This window comes from Triplophysa dalaica, chromosome 25 (assembly GCF_015846415.1).
Source record: "Triplophysa dalaica isolate WHDGS20190420 chromosome 25, ASM1584641v1, whole genome shotgun sequence".
Classification (NCBI taxonomy): domain Eukaryota; kingdom Metazoa; phylum Chordata; class Actinopteri; order Cypriniformes; family Nemacheilidae; genus Triplophysa; species Triplophysa dalaica.
The window spans coordinates 5,568,589-5,585,496 of NC_079566.1; the positions used below are offsets into that span (position 1 = coordinate 5,568,589).

A 16,908-nucleotide genomic window follows, 5' to 3' on the forward strand; every position below is an offset into this window, starting at 1 on the left:
TTTTCTGTGAATTTTAAAATACAAAAGCACTTTTGATTAACAGGCCAAGCCCATACATTCCTTCACGGATATGCATTCAGCCTAGAGTTGACAGATGTCTGTAGTGTGATTGTCTTTAATCACCAAACTCCAAATTTACACAAATCTCCCTGGTACTTGAAACCCTCATTACAGCTGCATGAAGTCTCATACAAACCTGCAATGCACAAATACACACATTCACACACACATGTACAGGCACTAAATCAAACACACAAATCAATCATATGTAATCACATTTGTCTATCCTCCCAAGACATCGCTCAACATTATTTATCATGTGTTTATCATTTTTGGATACAAATGTGTTTGGCAGATTTGCAACTGTTTGAACTCTGTGGAAATTTACTCTGAGTTGATGCGCAGAATTAATAAATCATATTTGTGTATAAATTTGTTCATGCATAAATAAAACTTGATGCAAATAAGCAGGACTGAGCTCTGTGTAAACCAGCAAGAGATTTTCCTCATCAATATTTAAATTACTCATACACATCAGTCAGACTGAGATGCTGTGATACAAACAGTAAGAGGAAAGTCTTCCAGTAGTTGACTTCTTATACTTGACTGATGCTGTGACTGTCTGGAAAAAACCTATTAACTGCTTAATAAAGAATAGTGTTTATCATCTTATAAAACTGAGCCACAGAATCCACACACAGAATTCTCTCTCTTTTTCTGTCAACGATGTAATCAAATACCTGTGGCAACACCTGAGATTCATAATTCCTTTCCCAAGATAAAAACAGTGATATTATAGGATGAAACGGCTTTATCACCTGTCAACATCGAGGGAACCATAATCTGGTAAACATATGAGCACCCCCTTTGTCCAGAGGGTCCCCCTTCATCCATTCGCGACAGGAATATATAACAGAAAATTTTAGTTTAATGGCAGAAATAAAAAAACGGTGTTTAGGGAGTGATACCGTGTATCATTAGGTAAAATGAAAGGTGCTTTATTTTGTTTGTATAGCATGTCTCTCCATTTGTGTTAAAACACAATACAAACTGAAATATAAATTTTAACATGAAAACTTAAAATTCAATTAGAATAAATAAAAAAATGCAACTTCGTGGTTAGAAATCTGTTTTGTGTTTATGAAACTTTGTTTCAAACAGAGATGGTGACAACAGTTGAGACAAAAGTTACAGATATAATTTCACTTTATAGAACATTTAAAAAAGAAAAAATTATGTAAAGTAAGTTGTAAGTTACATTAAAATTTGAGGGATCTCTCCTCATTCTCGCCATTTAATTTTCCTCTGTGCCGAAGTGAGTGAGGGTTTTGAAAAGAAAATGTTCAGGTGTTTCCCTCAGGAGTGTACGAAGCAGAACTACACCGCTGTAATTTAATTTTCCCCTTCTGTAATGAAATGCCAACAGTTTTTGTTTTTATTTTAGCATTAGGACTTTTCCCACATGCCTCCAAAACAAACGGAGATAACATGTCCAATGCACATGAAAAGTTGTTAGTAGCAGACAAACAGTGCCGGTGTTGTCACGATAGAGATTACTGATCATGTTTTTTTACCATCGTTATTACAATCCCTGAATTCCCGTGAGACTACGTTGCATGAGGACAGGAATACTTTAAACCTGCACACACAAAGCAGTCTGCGTGTGACCGGGCACGCTTATGACTAAATCGAAGAACGGCGGAGATTTTAGAGCCAGAGGGAAACAGCGGCAGAAATGAGAATACAACCATGACAGGAATAATTCCCGGAGTGAGCAATAACTGGCAGATCAATACGAGCAAGGGGAAGAGGAGAGAAAGAGGGCTGAAATGTCTTTCGAGCCTCTCCTCTTTAACTGCATCTGTGAGAGCCATCGGATCAAAGTACACAGGCTTTGTCTCTCAATTGCTCATTTAAACCAGCGCTAGTGCCATGTCACAGCCAAGGTAAAACACAGAAGGCCAGCAGACACAGAGTACAGAAGATACAGTATAACCTTCTGAGGTCCTACCTTATTATAAGAATGCAAATAATTTCAGACTCTGTAACAAACATAATGTGGAGGACAACACAGGTTGAACAGATTTTGTAAAAATCTACATCAATAAGCAAGTCTTAGGCACTACATCAATAGTGACTTATTCGGATGGCTCGGCTTTGTCTTTTTTCCATATTTCTCCCTCTTTCTCTTCTTTCATTTGTCTCTCCTTTTCATTGCCCTCTCACATTCCCTCCGTTTCTATCTGGCATGCTGCATTAATAATGGAGTGGGTATGAAGATCTTCCTGCCGGAACATTCTCCGTCATTAATCCCAATATGTAGTGTGCTGGAGATCTGACAGGATTCATTTTGGCTTTGGACACGCTCCTGCTCTACCTCACTATACAGCACACACATCCACAAAACACATTCAGATAGAAATAATAGCTTGCTTCTCCCTGAACACTGCACATTATATGCACAATATTCTGTCTAAAATTGTTTTTTTAGTGAACCAGTATGTTATACCATTGTTTTTTTAGTGAACCAGTATGTTATACCATAATAAAATATTTAAAATGTCAAATAAACCCGTCATACAATTTTAATACGAAGAATAGCAATTTAGAATGATTGTTTTGCAATTTAATACAATTTTGTGGTTTTCACATTGGGATACTCAATCCAGGACCGTTGGATACTGGTCATTTTGGCAATCATAAGGACAGTAAGGTAATATACTGTACAACAGACCTATACACGCAACACAGCCATCTATCCTACAAAAGGCTAAAATAACAACTGTCCAAACATTTCTGCATCAAGTAAGCTGTGTAAATATGTCATTATGCTAGAATCTACTCTAGGCAATAGTCTCCATATGCCACTCCAGTCATAATCAGCATAAATGAGAAGTCTCTCAGTTTAGCCCCCTAGTTCATGCATAAAGCTCACCATGTGGATTTGAGATTGCATTTATTAAATCAATATTACATATGCAAATATACTGGTCAGGGGTAAAATATGAAGCGCATTCATTATAGTTTCTATATGATTCTTTAAACGGAATACGAAGTGAACCACTTGACATAACATAGTAATAGAGTGAGGAGAAAAACAGCATTATGCAAAAGTATGGATTGCAGGGTGTGCGAATGGGGCTGTTTTAATTATTTATTACATAACTCCCATTTTCACGTTCTTAACCACAACCCCATAATCATTATCAAGCCAAACATGCCTTTTTCATATTTTTGGACAGTTGTAGAAACAAATCTGCTAAATTCTGCAACATGAATTAAAACATGGCCACATTGGTTCAATTGAGCTAATAGTACCACATAGTTCATCCTATTGACAGTCACATACACGATCAAATTAGACCATATAAGTGTACACACAAAGAACTTTATAAATGCTTCCTGTTCCATGGAAATCGTTGTGTTGTCTTTTTGTGTTGACCTGCCAAAAACCAAGCACTAAGGGCCAGATTTACTAAACAGGGCAAAGCAGCGCGAGAGCACAATTTCGAAAAAGCACAGATGGAAGTTAAAATGTATGCGGGTGATTTACTAACAAGGCCCACATGTGCAATATCTCATTCCCAAGATGACCAAACAATCTACAGTCCCAAGAGCATTGCAAAAACAGCTGTGTCCACGCTTTTTCAGCGCTAGTTTTCAGCACGTCTTCTTTGTAAATACCAACAGTAGTTTTAACGCCAAAAGAGGTGTTTGCGCTGCCGCAAGCTGTTAGTAAATCTGGCTCTAAGCTTAATATTCCATTGCAAATTTATATGCATCATTTCCTCAGTGGATAGCTAATAGAAACCCTCAGACAGCATGTTAAGTGAAAACACATAGTAAAGGCTAACACGATGTGCAAGTTCTCGCACTATGCATTCCATGGAATGGATAATCAAATTAAAAGAAATAAAAGGCACACAAATATCATGCGATATGGAAAACAGATTAAATGTGAACAAGAATCAAGATTTGACTTTAGACCCTGTTAGAAAAGGTGTGATTGAAAAAAACATTTACACATGCATACAGCTAAGCTCTATTTAAAACTCTAATACATCTTGACTTGAGAACAGCGCTACTAAAAAAAGAGAGAACCGGTTTCTAATGTGCATGGAGAGCAAATGGTAGATATTTGAAGCGGAACGTGTGGTCTGGCCTCTGCCTTGACAGGCCATTATGGTAATCTGTGTTACTTAGAAAGATACCAAGAAGCTAAATATGTGCTATCCACTTTATCAGCATGAATAGAGCAAATTAAAAAGCAAACCCAGCCGTCGTCTCTGTTAGAATGAAAATTCAAAGCCATTTATTTTTATTAGATGCAATAGAAACACACACATACACGAACACACATTCTTCCAATTAGTTACAAGGCAAGGCAGACGTGTTCATTTTCTGAGCTGTTAACTACACAATACAGTGATGCCATGATTCCCCGAGCATGACGTCTGAAAGAGAAGTGAGGCTGCTTCTTCTCTTGTTCCCTATTCAGCGGAAGTCGCAGCTGAACTCCACAGGGCTTTGCTCAGGTGTCGCACACTTAGCCTGAATGCCTGTTTATTTGTTTCCACTGCAAATAGCACAACCGAGATGGCATTCACTGGCATTTGTAACCGGGCGTTTGTTTAGTTGGTATTATGCCAGGATATTATTAGGAGACTATTAGTCTCACCTGAAGACCAACACAAAAAGAGCACATGGTTTACAAAATCACATAATTTGTGATTTGTAGGTTGCTATGCCAATGACAAATTTCTTTTTTATGAGCATTTGGCTTTTTTATCAGTCCATGGTCTACACGTGTTGTTTACCATTTAAAATTAGACGGCTGCTAAAAGGAGCATCACCAAAGGAGATTTACCAAAGTTTGCTTAGTGTAGTTAATGGCATCTGATGTGTTCAAGCATTTTGCTTGAGGCTGTTAGCTAGATAGATATCCTCAAGCATACTTGTGTTTTCACTTTTGTTTTCAGAGGTATTTTATAATTATAAAATTGTCAATATGCCTTTGATTTGTGTCATAAGGTTATAGAGGTAATTCCAACAACTTGCACTCCCTCCTTTCAGAATTAAACAAAACAGCATATACAGTTTGTTCTTCCTAACCTGCCAGTCCCATTAGGCTTGCGTGCCCTGCAGAAGCATCACAGAGCCCATGCAATGATGCGGTGTCACCACATAACAGATAACTCTGAACAAAACCCATTCATTTCAATCACCACATGCCTCTCTTTGTATGAGAGAGAGAGCAACACAAACAATGGGCCAAAACACTGAGAAGACAGACACATTCATCTGCCCAGGCACACACAAACACTGGCTACATCCTTCCTGGACACTTTAAGGGCCCATTGCTGGATTTTAAATAATAGAGACAGGGAGATTTATACAGAGAGAGATAAAGAAAAAGGTGGAGATAGACGGTAAAGAATAACAATAAAGTTCAAATAAATCAATCACGTTTGTGCATGAACAATATGTGAAGTACATTTTTATGGCTGTGTTTATATCTAGTAGTATTTACTTACGTTGGAGTAATAAAAATAAATGCAGACAAAAATATGACTACTTGCACATTTAAAAGTTATGGTGTTAAAGGTTCTTCACAGCCATGCCATAGATGTAACGTTTTTGCTTCCACAAAGAACCATTCAGTCAAATGTTCATTAAAGAACCATCTGATTCTTACCTTTTTAAAATCGTTGTAAAACAGAAAGGATCTTTGGATGTCATGTAGACAAAAAGAGTTATTCTACGAAATCGTGAAGCATGAAGTATGTGAATGAATAAAAAGACTGAAAAGTTTTCAAGTACTTCAAGTTCAAGAGGAGGCACTGCTTTATGTCTTGAACTTAAACCACTTTATTTTGGAAAACAAGTAAAATGTTGAATGTGAACACATTCGAGTCTGAATGAAACAAGACATCTTTCGCACCTTTAGCTTTAGTCTACTTTTCTTCACGAGCATACTGTACACACGTTTCATTTTTTGCTGCGTACTAAAGTTCAAGCTGAATAACAGATTGACCTCTTGGCTCGATACAAAGAATAAAAACCTTAAAATATGACAGTCAGAGACAGATAAAGAGAAAGAGGTGGAAATACGAAGACAGAAAGAAAAGTTACTAGAGAAACTCCACATGTGCAGTCAACCAAAGGCCATGTCCAGAATGTTCCCAGTCATAACCTCACAGGATCAAATCAGCCAGTGCATTATTCCTTTTCTCTCCTCCTTAAAGTAACTTCATCCCGGTTACTTATGCTCCAGCTGCATAGTAACATATAAGATAGCATTGTGAATCTCTTTCTCAGATTCCCAGGTCACTGTTTAGTGGGTTATAGTTGGGAAGGGGGCTGATTTTGGCCTGAGGGAAGCCTGTGAAGGGCAGGAATGCTTACATGGTCTCATTTATAGTGCCAGATTTCTCTCAGGGGAACAACACTCATAAAGTGTGTCAAAGTGAGTATCACAGAGGAGGTAATAAAGGAATTATAGTTATTGTTTATGATGTCTACATGAGATAAACACGACCTCTGAGAGGCGTCTGTGAAAGAAAGTAAAAGAGTGGGCTTACTTTAACAATGTATCACATTTCAAATTATTTTTTACCAAAGAAACAAAAACCTTCTCCAAAATAACATAAAAAAACATGAATAGAGCTTTGTGACACCAATGCAAAGTTCTGCTTTCCATTTGTTATTATACATTGAAAATTAGAATCCTGATAGTAATCCATATTTTTACATAATCGGATTACATTATTTTTAATGTGAACATTTCAACGCATTTACTTTTGTTTCATCCTTATTACAGTATACTAGTCCAATTTTTTTACGCCTCAATCCTCTGTAAGAGGTGAAAAATTGAGCAGGTAGTTATGTGTGTGATGAAAAAATGAAGAATAAAAAGGCATAAACTTCCTCTGTAATTATATTTAAAACATAGTCATTGTGCAGTGACGGATGTATAAATCTGCATGTATAAAAATGTTTAAATCTGACAACTCTACACCTGGAGTCTCTAATAAATATGTGCCCAATCACATTCCCCTTGAGAGCAGTACATCTGTCATCACAGAGCAAAAGTCCATTGATGCAAATGTACACGTACACAATCAACGTAATTACATACAGATCACATACACCACCATTTAGCCATTTTTATGCAGCTCAGCGTGACGGGCTTGATAGATGAAGCCTAGAAATAACACAAAAGCGGGTGCCTCTCAAGTGTTTTTGCTTGGAGATAATTATCTTTTTGTTGATTGTCACCAAAATAAAAAATAAAAAAACTATTAATTTATAGTGGAAAGGTCTTTTTTAGACTTCGAATATAATCAACTTTGTTTTGTAACCATAATGTTTCTTTTTCTATGGATAGCTAACTGATTGCCTTTAAACTAGCCTATATAAACACAAAAACTGCAGAAGAAGAAGTATATATACAAATGAGATCAATTCTCAATATGCTTCGACTGTTCTGGTATTTTTTTTCCATTAAACAGAGACTATTCTAAGTATTATTGCTGTTACACTAGACTTTTCGTTCCATTGACTTTATACATATGTGAGAATGTATAGGAAACACAAGCTTGTGTAAAAAGTTAAGCATTTCGACACGTTACAAAAGTCAAGTTTGATCATTCTGACCTGCATATCATGTGAACCCAGAGAAGATCTATTAATCACGGTGTGACATTCTCCGGATACACAATATAGACAGAAAGTGATAATAGCGATATGGCACAATCCCATATACGCATGTGTCTTTGAAGAAATTTTGCATGCTGAAAGTCTGCTGTGATTGTGGCATAAGAAATTTCTATTTTTGGACTTCCTTGATGAAAAATCAGATTGTCTTTAATAATCATGTTTTTCAGAAACCCCCAAAGTTCTGGTCAAATGGTGGTAATGTTTAACCTTGTTGGTTAGGCTAGATGCCTGAAAGTGGGACAGAAATTCTTAAGTAGTACAAGTCAGATATTGTTACTGTCTGAGATCATTGTCCCGCTGCCAAAGCAAGGGCTTTTATTCTTCTTTATCTTTTCGAAGTCCGGCCTGTCCTGGAAATTTTCATTCCATTCTTATCAGCCTAATGAATATTTTAGTGCATTATTAAAGAGCCGTATTGAATTAATTGTTGGGGTCTCTGCTAAACTCTCGCGCTCGTGTCCCTATTCACCCTCCTCAGCAGAAGCTTTGAAGGCAAATCTTAATTGACGAAGCTTTACCAGTCAGCACAAAGTAAAAACATTCTTGTCCAACCACACACAAACACTTAATTTCCAATCACTTTATCTACTGTAGCTATTCAGAATTCAAATAGGCTGCAGCTGATTGCTTGTGAATTATTTAAAAGAGTATTGAGCACGTGTGCAGACAGAGAACAGAGATGAATAGAGAAAAGGGTACGTTTTAGTGGTGAAATCATATTGAAATTCCAGACACGTTGTATAAACGTTGTGTAAACGTGTCAGATGACAGCATGCCCACTTTAAAGACTTGACTATGTTTCAGCATGTTCTTCAGGTGTTATGTGAACCATTTTTTAGTCAGTTATTTAGTTACTATATGCTCTCGTATAGATTTTGTTCTTCTAACCTACACGACTTCAATTTTGTAAGTGGGCACCGTTGCTTTACACAGAAAACAATCACCAAGTCAAACAGGCTTATACTTACTCCCAGGAGTTACTTTAGATTTATTCAACATCTTGGCACAGAACAAAGTATACTGGTCTATTTAGTGAGTCAGAAAGTGTTGGCAAGCATTCACTTTCATTCTCAGTGTAGTAATTTCAGGAAGAAGCGGGAAAAGAAATTGTGTGTGTGCAGAGAATCAGGAAAAGAGGCAAGCGTATTTCAGTCTGATGCAGTGAAAACGATACGATGTGCAGTGAACTTAGCCATTATAAAGTCAGGTGATAGAGATGCAGACACCCCATGTGGGTCGGAGTTCTCCATTGAGACTTGACCCTTCACCGCAGCAGAATGCCTGATCGAAACACACCTTCAGCCATGTCAATTAACGGCTGGCTGTCGGAGGTGAACGGAGCTCATAAAAAAGTATATTGACGAGTGTGTTGCTACGGCTAAGCCTTTTTCATTACTCTCCACTAAACTATTCATTTTGACAGACTTACGAGTCGAGTCTTAATTCACTCATTCACAGGCGTCTGAATAACAGGGCACTCAATGGAAATAACTGGTCCCTCAAATCCCCTGGCAGCTGATTTAAAGTCCTGTGCACCACTGTTTTTAGCTAAGCGAAACGTCATTAATTGTTTAAACCTTTACATTGATTTGTTTAGTGAGCAACAAAGAGTTAATTGTGTTTTATATCGGAGCGTCTGGTATTGAAAGAAACATAGCTTACAGACCACATTAACATGAATGACCTCGGCATACAGTGTCTCATGAAATGTTTGGTAAGCAAAGTGGATAGGTATTTTTAGAAGCATGGGAGCTGGTTTGAGTTGGTCATGTGCTGGTTCTTAGCTGGTTTTGAGCTGGTCCTGAGCAAGGAGCTAGCTGCTTGGGACCAGATTACGACCAGCACATAACCATCTTAAACCAGCTCATGACCACCACATTAACAGGTTAAACCAGTTTAAACCAGCTAAGGACCACCACATGATCAGCTTAAAACAGCTAAGGACCAGCACTTGACCAGTTTAAACCCTCTATCTTTCTTCAAAAGATACCTAACCAGCATATTCAGGTTTTTTTTCAACCGGGTATTAAGGCAATCACAGTTTATTTTTTTCACTTACAAACATTAACCCTGGTTTAAGGAACAATCTTTGCAAGTTTGTTTATTCGTACAACTCAAACAATAGTTAACCCCTATGGTCTCAAAACAATAAAGAATTTTACCAAAGTTTTTATAGTGAAGTATTGGTAATGCAAATAGTAATCAACCTACCAGAAAACTAAAGTATGGTTTGTACTTTTACTATAGATTACTTTGGGAGATGACAACCAAGCTGGTCCAGAGAAATTTCCTGTTTTGTTTTTTTAAAGTTATACGAAGATTTGAACATAATATAACCAACAGAACATTTATAATGCAATAAGATATTTTTAAGATTTAACAATGTACATTTAAAAATAATAATAAAAGAAACCACTGGACTAGTGTTTATATTTTGCAAATATAAGTAAACTATAGTTAATTCAATCTGAAAGGAGCTACACAGTAATACATTTTACTTAAAGAAGACTGCATTACATTCAACATTCATTACAACACACCAAAGCACAGGACTAACTGACAATGACGTGCTATAAATGCATAGGAATCATCCCTGGTGCATTAATGGCTTAGCGGTTCATGCTGAATCCACTCAGATTGTCAAAAGATCTGCACAAAATTTTCACATTTCATGTCATATTAGCTTTTAAATGTATTCAAGAGTCTTGCTGGAGGCCATTAGGATCAATTAAATGAGACTAATTTTATTTGTGTTGTCTGTGAAACGTTTCATGGAGACAGATGCGCTTTGATATGATGTAACCACTTTCTACATGCTGGTTCTTTATTGTGGCGTCATTGATTTCAAATCTGCCTCAAAATGTCAGACTTAAAGGTAGATTTATTACTAAACCACATCAACCAGCATTTATTAAAAAAGACAAAAATCTAAGTCATTTACTGTAATCCTTCTTTGGTTTTTGTTTGTAGTCCAGTTTGTTCAAATTTGGAAAAATATTCACAGAAAAATTAATGTTCACAAATTTATAATTCAGAACCTTGCTAGCTACTAAATTAAGCTAGTAAATATCTAATAATAATGTCACCAAGAAGTAACAGGCAGAAGCAATTTTAAAGCTCTTCTGGTACACTTCCTCGGGTTGAAACATCCGCCCAATCAGTTCATCCAAAGCTTTTAAAGGAGAGCAAAAATTGACAGTGTGGAGTAAAGATAAGAGAGAAAAATATATATGCCGAACTGAGCAGTGGACACACTGATCAATAATAAATGAAACATTCTAAGAAAGAGAACAAAACTTTGCAGCCAACTGGAAAAAAACTGTGATAATATTATGAAGAAAGCTTGCTCTTGTACATCAAGTAATTGCCTTGTCCACAGAATAACATGCGCTATGACAAATACACAAAGTCAACTCTTAATCCTCACACATTTCCATCCATTCCAACCTATCGTGTATAAACAAAAATCTCACTAAGTCTTTGGGAGTATATTCAGCTTTCTCAGTAATTCTCAGTAAATGTCACCTTCTGCTGACTTATTTTTTGGTCCATCTGTTTTTTGTTTTTTTTTAAAGTGGAGTGCAGTCACCGCCAGTTCTAGAGAAATAAAAATTCTGACAAGCACCTGGGAACATTTGAGCCCTGTTGGGTTTTAAGACATCCACAAGTGGTTTTCTGCACAGCATCCCTAACATGCAGAATTCATGCCCACGGAAAACCTTGTTAACTTGGGATTTAAAATGGGAAAGTAATGATCATTTTCTGCACCAGACTTATTGGAGCACCGTCGGCAATGTGCATACGACCCTTTCCAAGAAACTGGAATATCTGAAATGACAACTTACTATACTGTAAACTGAATAGGTGAAAAATAAACTGTTAAAATATATGCCAGACCTGTACAATGAAGACATTACAAATGATGTTATTTTGGCAAAATAAATACGATAAATGTCCTTTTATTAAAAGAAAAATCTACCAAGCTGCACACAGAATTGCGTTTGTCTTTAAATCAGAAAAGGAAAAAAAGTATATGTGTGCACTCCATTATTAATGCATGTAGAGGCTTTCAAATACTCTTCAAGACATTTTTAGCCCACATTTCCACAATAACAACCTACGTTTCTTTCCGCACACAGAGGTATTAGTGCCAGACAACAGCCGAGGTCATGGCTGAAGACAAAGGTGCATTTGCAGCAGGTCGACGAACGACGCTTATGTTCACCCAGCAGCGACACGACAAGATGCTCTTAATATTCCACTGCCCGCAGGAAGGCTGGTGCAGCAGACAGGATGTGTAATGGATTCCACGCATGCTGCTCTTAAAAAAGCATTAGGGCTGATTCAGGAGTGAGCCTTTTTACCATTTCCCCACTCTTTCCGCTGTCCTTACTTCTGCATTTTGTTCGCAGAGTGACCGGCTGAAGGGAATGTGGGCCAGTTGACAACAAGTCATCCGGTCCATTATGGAGCTCCGGCGCATTTTGTGCTTCACGATGACTGAACAAATATAATAAATGACTGAGGCGCACTCTGGGATGCGCTGGAGCTGTGGTGAAAATACACTAGATTGAAGATGAATCTGGAAAGATATTGAGATGGACACAGTCTCCGTGCAACACAGCGTCCCACCGCAGCGTATCCATAATCCAGTCATGCTTGCCTAAACAAATACGAACACATCCTCAAATTCACAGCGCATTTTGTCCATTATTTCTTTTGCTCCCCCTGTGCCCACGACAGTCAGCTATGAAGCACTCACACAGCCTAAAAAATCAACACTCTCCCAGCAAATTCTTTTGATCTTTACCTTCAATAAATCATCATGGGAATCACAGCGGGGCTGCGGCAAACACATTCACTTTGCATAAGTAAACTAGGGGGCGAGAAAGGCCCCCTGCAAAAGGAATAATAATCAATATTTACATGCAGCATCTAAGGTCACCAAGACAATGAAGGGAGACCGAAGTGAAGATGGTGATTTAAATGTGCCGTGAGATGTAAGGATAAAGCCCATATTATACACTCTTTCTCACATGCACAAACACTCTATCACCTATTGATAGCTGGATTTATATTCACCTCTCACAGTGTTTTTCTTTGCATTCCAATTCAAAGTGAGATCTCATTGGTATGTGAGGGCACATGTGTGGCCCACATAGACAGGGTAATTGAATACACACTGAGATGGAAGACCGCTGAAATTACTCTCGCTGAGACACGCTAGTACAATGTAGAATCATGAGCTTTTACAGAACTGAAAGATGAAGTTAATAATTACATATTTCAATTAAGTAACTGTAACAAGATGTTTCCTTAAATTGCATAAGCTCTATAGAAATTCATTTATTTATGCAAATCGGATCTATACAAACTATTGACTTTATTTACATTTGAGTTCAATTTTATGTGCTTGTGTTTTCTACTGTTCAAACTTTTAACCTTTTCCTATCTGGTGCATATTTTGCATTTTTTACATTCATTTATAATAGTGCAATGCCCACACACTGTAGATTTGAGTGATAGTTCACCCAAAAATGTAAATTCTTTCACCTTTTGTTTACCCTCATGTTGATTTAAACCTATATGACTATTTTCTTCCGCAGCACAAAAGAAAATATTTTGAAGAATTGCCCAGATTGGTCCATACTGACTTGCATTGTATGGACACAAATCCACAGAGACGATTCTCAAAATATATTTTTCCTTTGACATTATCACATAAATAATGCACATGAGAGCACGAAAGAGAACACACAGACCTCAATGTTTGTAACATCCAACTGGGCAAGAGTAACACATAACTATCCGATCTTTTCAAGAGGAGAAAGCATAAATTGCCATATGTGGTCAATAACAGCTTAAAAAACACAGATAAATGGTTAAAAATAAAAACATATTAATAAGTCATGCCCCAGCGAATTCTGGGAAGAGGGCAAATGGGCAAAATTACAAAACCATTTATGTAAAAAAGCATAATTTCAACTTGCCGTGCTTGTTCAACTTAGAAAGAATAAATTAGACAATATTGAAACATTGCTTCCAGATAATCATACCATCAACTCATTCAGAATGCAAACAAATCAACAACAAAAAAATATTCTGAAAAGTTTCATTATTGACCCATAATGTACCTCAAGTGCAACAGCACAAGCCACACAAACTCTCTGAAGGCTCACTATGCATTGTCTGTGATAGAGCTTCATTTTGTCGTGTGCTCTAAAACAGCTTAAATTGTTTTCAAAACAGCAGCAAAAAAAAAAAAACATGTATAAACACATACACAAGTATTGATTTTGATGGAGAATGCGGTAGACGTAAGGCTAAGTATTAAAATAGCAGTGCAGTGAAAGACTACTGTCATAAATCAATGACCAGAGATACTGTTGCTATAAGATTATCATATTTAAATAAACTCTGTCTGTAAGGAAACAGCACATCATTCTAAACAACACAAACCTTTGTTTGTTTCGGCATCTTTTCTGGGTAGTTGGCTTCTATGCATTATTTTTTTTTTTAAACTGACCTTATTGTCCCCCACCACAACCGCAACCGTTTACCAACCCTTACAGAACCCTTTTTTTATTTGACATTATCATATGAATAAAATAATAAAATAATTGATGGTCCCCACAATTAAGATGATCTTTTTTAGACAAGAGCACACTCACATGCACACACTGAAAGTCTCCCTCTCTAACTTACTCCCTATCTCTCTCTCTCTCTTTCTCTCTCTGGATTTCTATGATCATAGAAACCAATCAATACACCTTTATCATGCTCAAACATCGCTTAAAGTAAGTTTATAAGAGTCTATAAAAATAAAAAACTCCCCACCTCTATTTACATACACATGGAGTTATCCAAAGTCCAGCTGTCTCTTCCAAACTGACCAGACTTCCTTTCAAAGAAGGAATTAATAGGATTTCTGAATAGTCATCTGGGCATGCTTGAGAAGCCACACTGAGAGGCTATTTCCACATTCATAGGCAACATGCAAAGAAGAGGGTTTTGGCATAAACCATGACATTGAATTTATTGACACACATAGTCAGTTCTTCACCCAGAGTCACGCACACTTTCACTTTTAGACAAGTAAATGCTCATCTCACTTGGAGGAACACTAGGGTCCGGAAGTCTAAGAGTATTAGTGAAAATACATCCAAAATTAATGGGTGAACTTTAGGGTCATTTTCTGATGTTATGATTTAAGGAAATAAGTAAACTGCCCTTTTTTCTGTAAGTACTCCAATTGCTGCCACATTCAAAAGCAGACTATAAAAAAAACTGTTTTGTTTGTTATGTATTTCAATTTCAGAATTCTTTATTTCTATATTTTATACATTTTAAATTAAAACGTTTGTAAGAAACAAAATGTAAACAATTGTATTTCTTATTTTTTACCATTTATTTACCCTAAACATTTATAATAATTATATAATAATTGTTCTTATTATTATGTTTTTTGTCATTTATTATATTTATACTTTTTTTTATTTTAAAGCAATTTGCCTATTTAATGTCTTATGTGTTTTTTCCTGTTACGTTCTGAATCCAAAATGTTTAAAGTGATTTCAGACATTTGAACCCCCAACCCCATTGTTTCGTTCTGGAGGTCTGATCTTTATTTAAAGTTTTGGATCTTGTCAGTTTGGTTTATCCAGTGTTTTTCAAGCTCTATTACTGACAATCAGCGCTCTAAATCTCTGTGACATTTTCAAGAGTTTGATTATCTAGCTTTTGTTTTGTCTGCAAAGTAATATTTATAATATTTATACCTATAATTACAGATTGACCTTTCAGAAAGGCAGGCCACAAAAACAATCCTTCATGTTCTCTTCGCTTTAATATTTCAACTCTCATTCCTCATCTCGTCATACATGGATTTAACAGAGTCAGAGAAATAGCAGAGGAAATGACCTGTTGTTCATAACAAGGGAGCAGGTCACCACTGGATTATTATACTCACTAGGATTGTTCACCCAAAAATGAAAATCCCCTCCTGTCATTCAAAACCTTTTTTCTATGGAACACAATGGGAGCGATTTTGGAAAAGGTTTTGTGTCCATACTATGGAAGTCAAATGGGGGTCAATGTACTTTCAAATTTCCCCTTCTCTCCATCTTTTATTTATATATCTGCAATAATCCTCATTTCCCACTGTGAATTAATAATAGAGTATAACCCGGCAAATTTTCTCATTAGATGTCCATTTGTTAAACAAACAACATACGCCACCCAGTCTTCATGACTAGCTGATACTCTGAAAAGGGCTTTTCTCTAAATTATAGAACACGATAAGCATCATTAATGGCCAACAAGCCAATGGAGCTTAATACAATGTAAAAGGAAAGCACTCTTTAGTCTCTGTAGCGTATAAACAACCGGAGGGATGATGTGTGAGTTATTATTACTTTATAATTGACATATTTATAGCTGCTGTTTTTTAAATAGCAGTCGAGCTGATGGGTAAACAGACTTTGCATTAGCAGTATGCTGACATGCCAGCCCAGCAGGACTTTTTAAGTGTGGCTATATGAGCAAACTTCCTCTCTTCTCTGTTCAGCAAACTCTCTCGCCCCGTCTCTCTTCTTTCAGGTGACAAAATGATCCTCAGGCCCTAATCTAAGATGAGAGCCATATCAAAGGTGAAAAATGCTCACAAAATAATACTTTTTTCCTTTCACTTCTCTCTGTCTCTCGCATCTCTCTCTCCCTCGCTGATGAGATATTAGACTTCAGAAGGAGGGGAGATATGGGTTGTACACTGGGTTTGTGAGGCGCTGAGAGGAACACAGGGCAAAAGGAACCAAATCAAATAGAGTACACCAATCCTCATCACGGATCCATAAAACACCAGAGATCACAGAGCACGGAGCTTTCATAAATAGCCACAGGGGCTTTCGGCGAAGACTTGAAGCGTTATTCAGTAAGTCACTAAGGGTGACACATCTGATACCCGGCAGGATCTCAGGAGAAGACACAGAAGATGCCCTGCACAGAGGAGTGGATCATAGGCAGGGATAAAACAGCTGAAGCTTGAATAAAACAGGTTGTTATATTCATTCAAGCACTAGAAAAGAGTATTTTCTCAAATGCTTTGGGTTTGTGAAAGGTCAAAGTGTGCAAATGACTGAAGATTCAGATGATATGACAATGATAAGGGTTCCAAAATGTACCACTTAGCAT

The 16,908-nt window shown here is 36.9% G+C and overlaps 1 protein-coding gene across 1 annotated transcript in view; it reads right to left on the reverse strand.

Moving 5' to 3' along the window:
* adgrb2 (adhesion G protein-coupled receptor B2) overlaps nucleotides 1-14,605 on the reverse strand; it is a 381,141-nt gene extending 366,536 nt beyond the window's left edge. Inside the window, exon 1 of the mRNA XM_056742031.1 lies at nucleotides 14,557-14,605. The gene's annotated coding sequence lies outside the window, so the exon portion shown is untranslated. The remainder of the gene's footprint in view (nucleotides 1-14,556) is intronic.
* Between the last annotated feature and the right edge of the window lie 2,303 nt (nucleotides 14,606-16,908).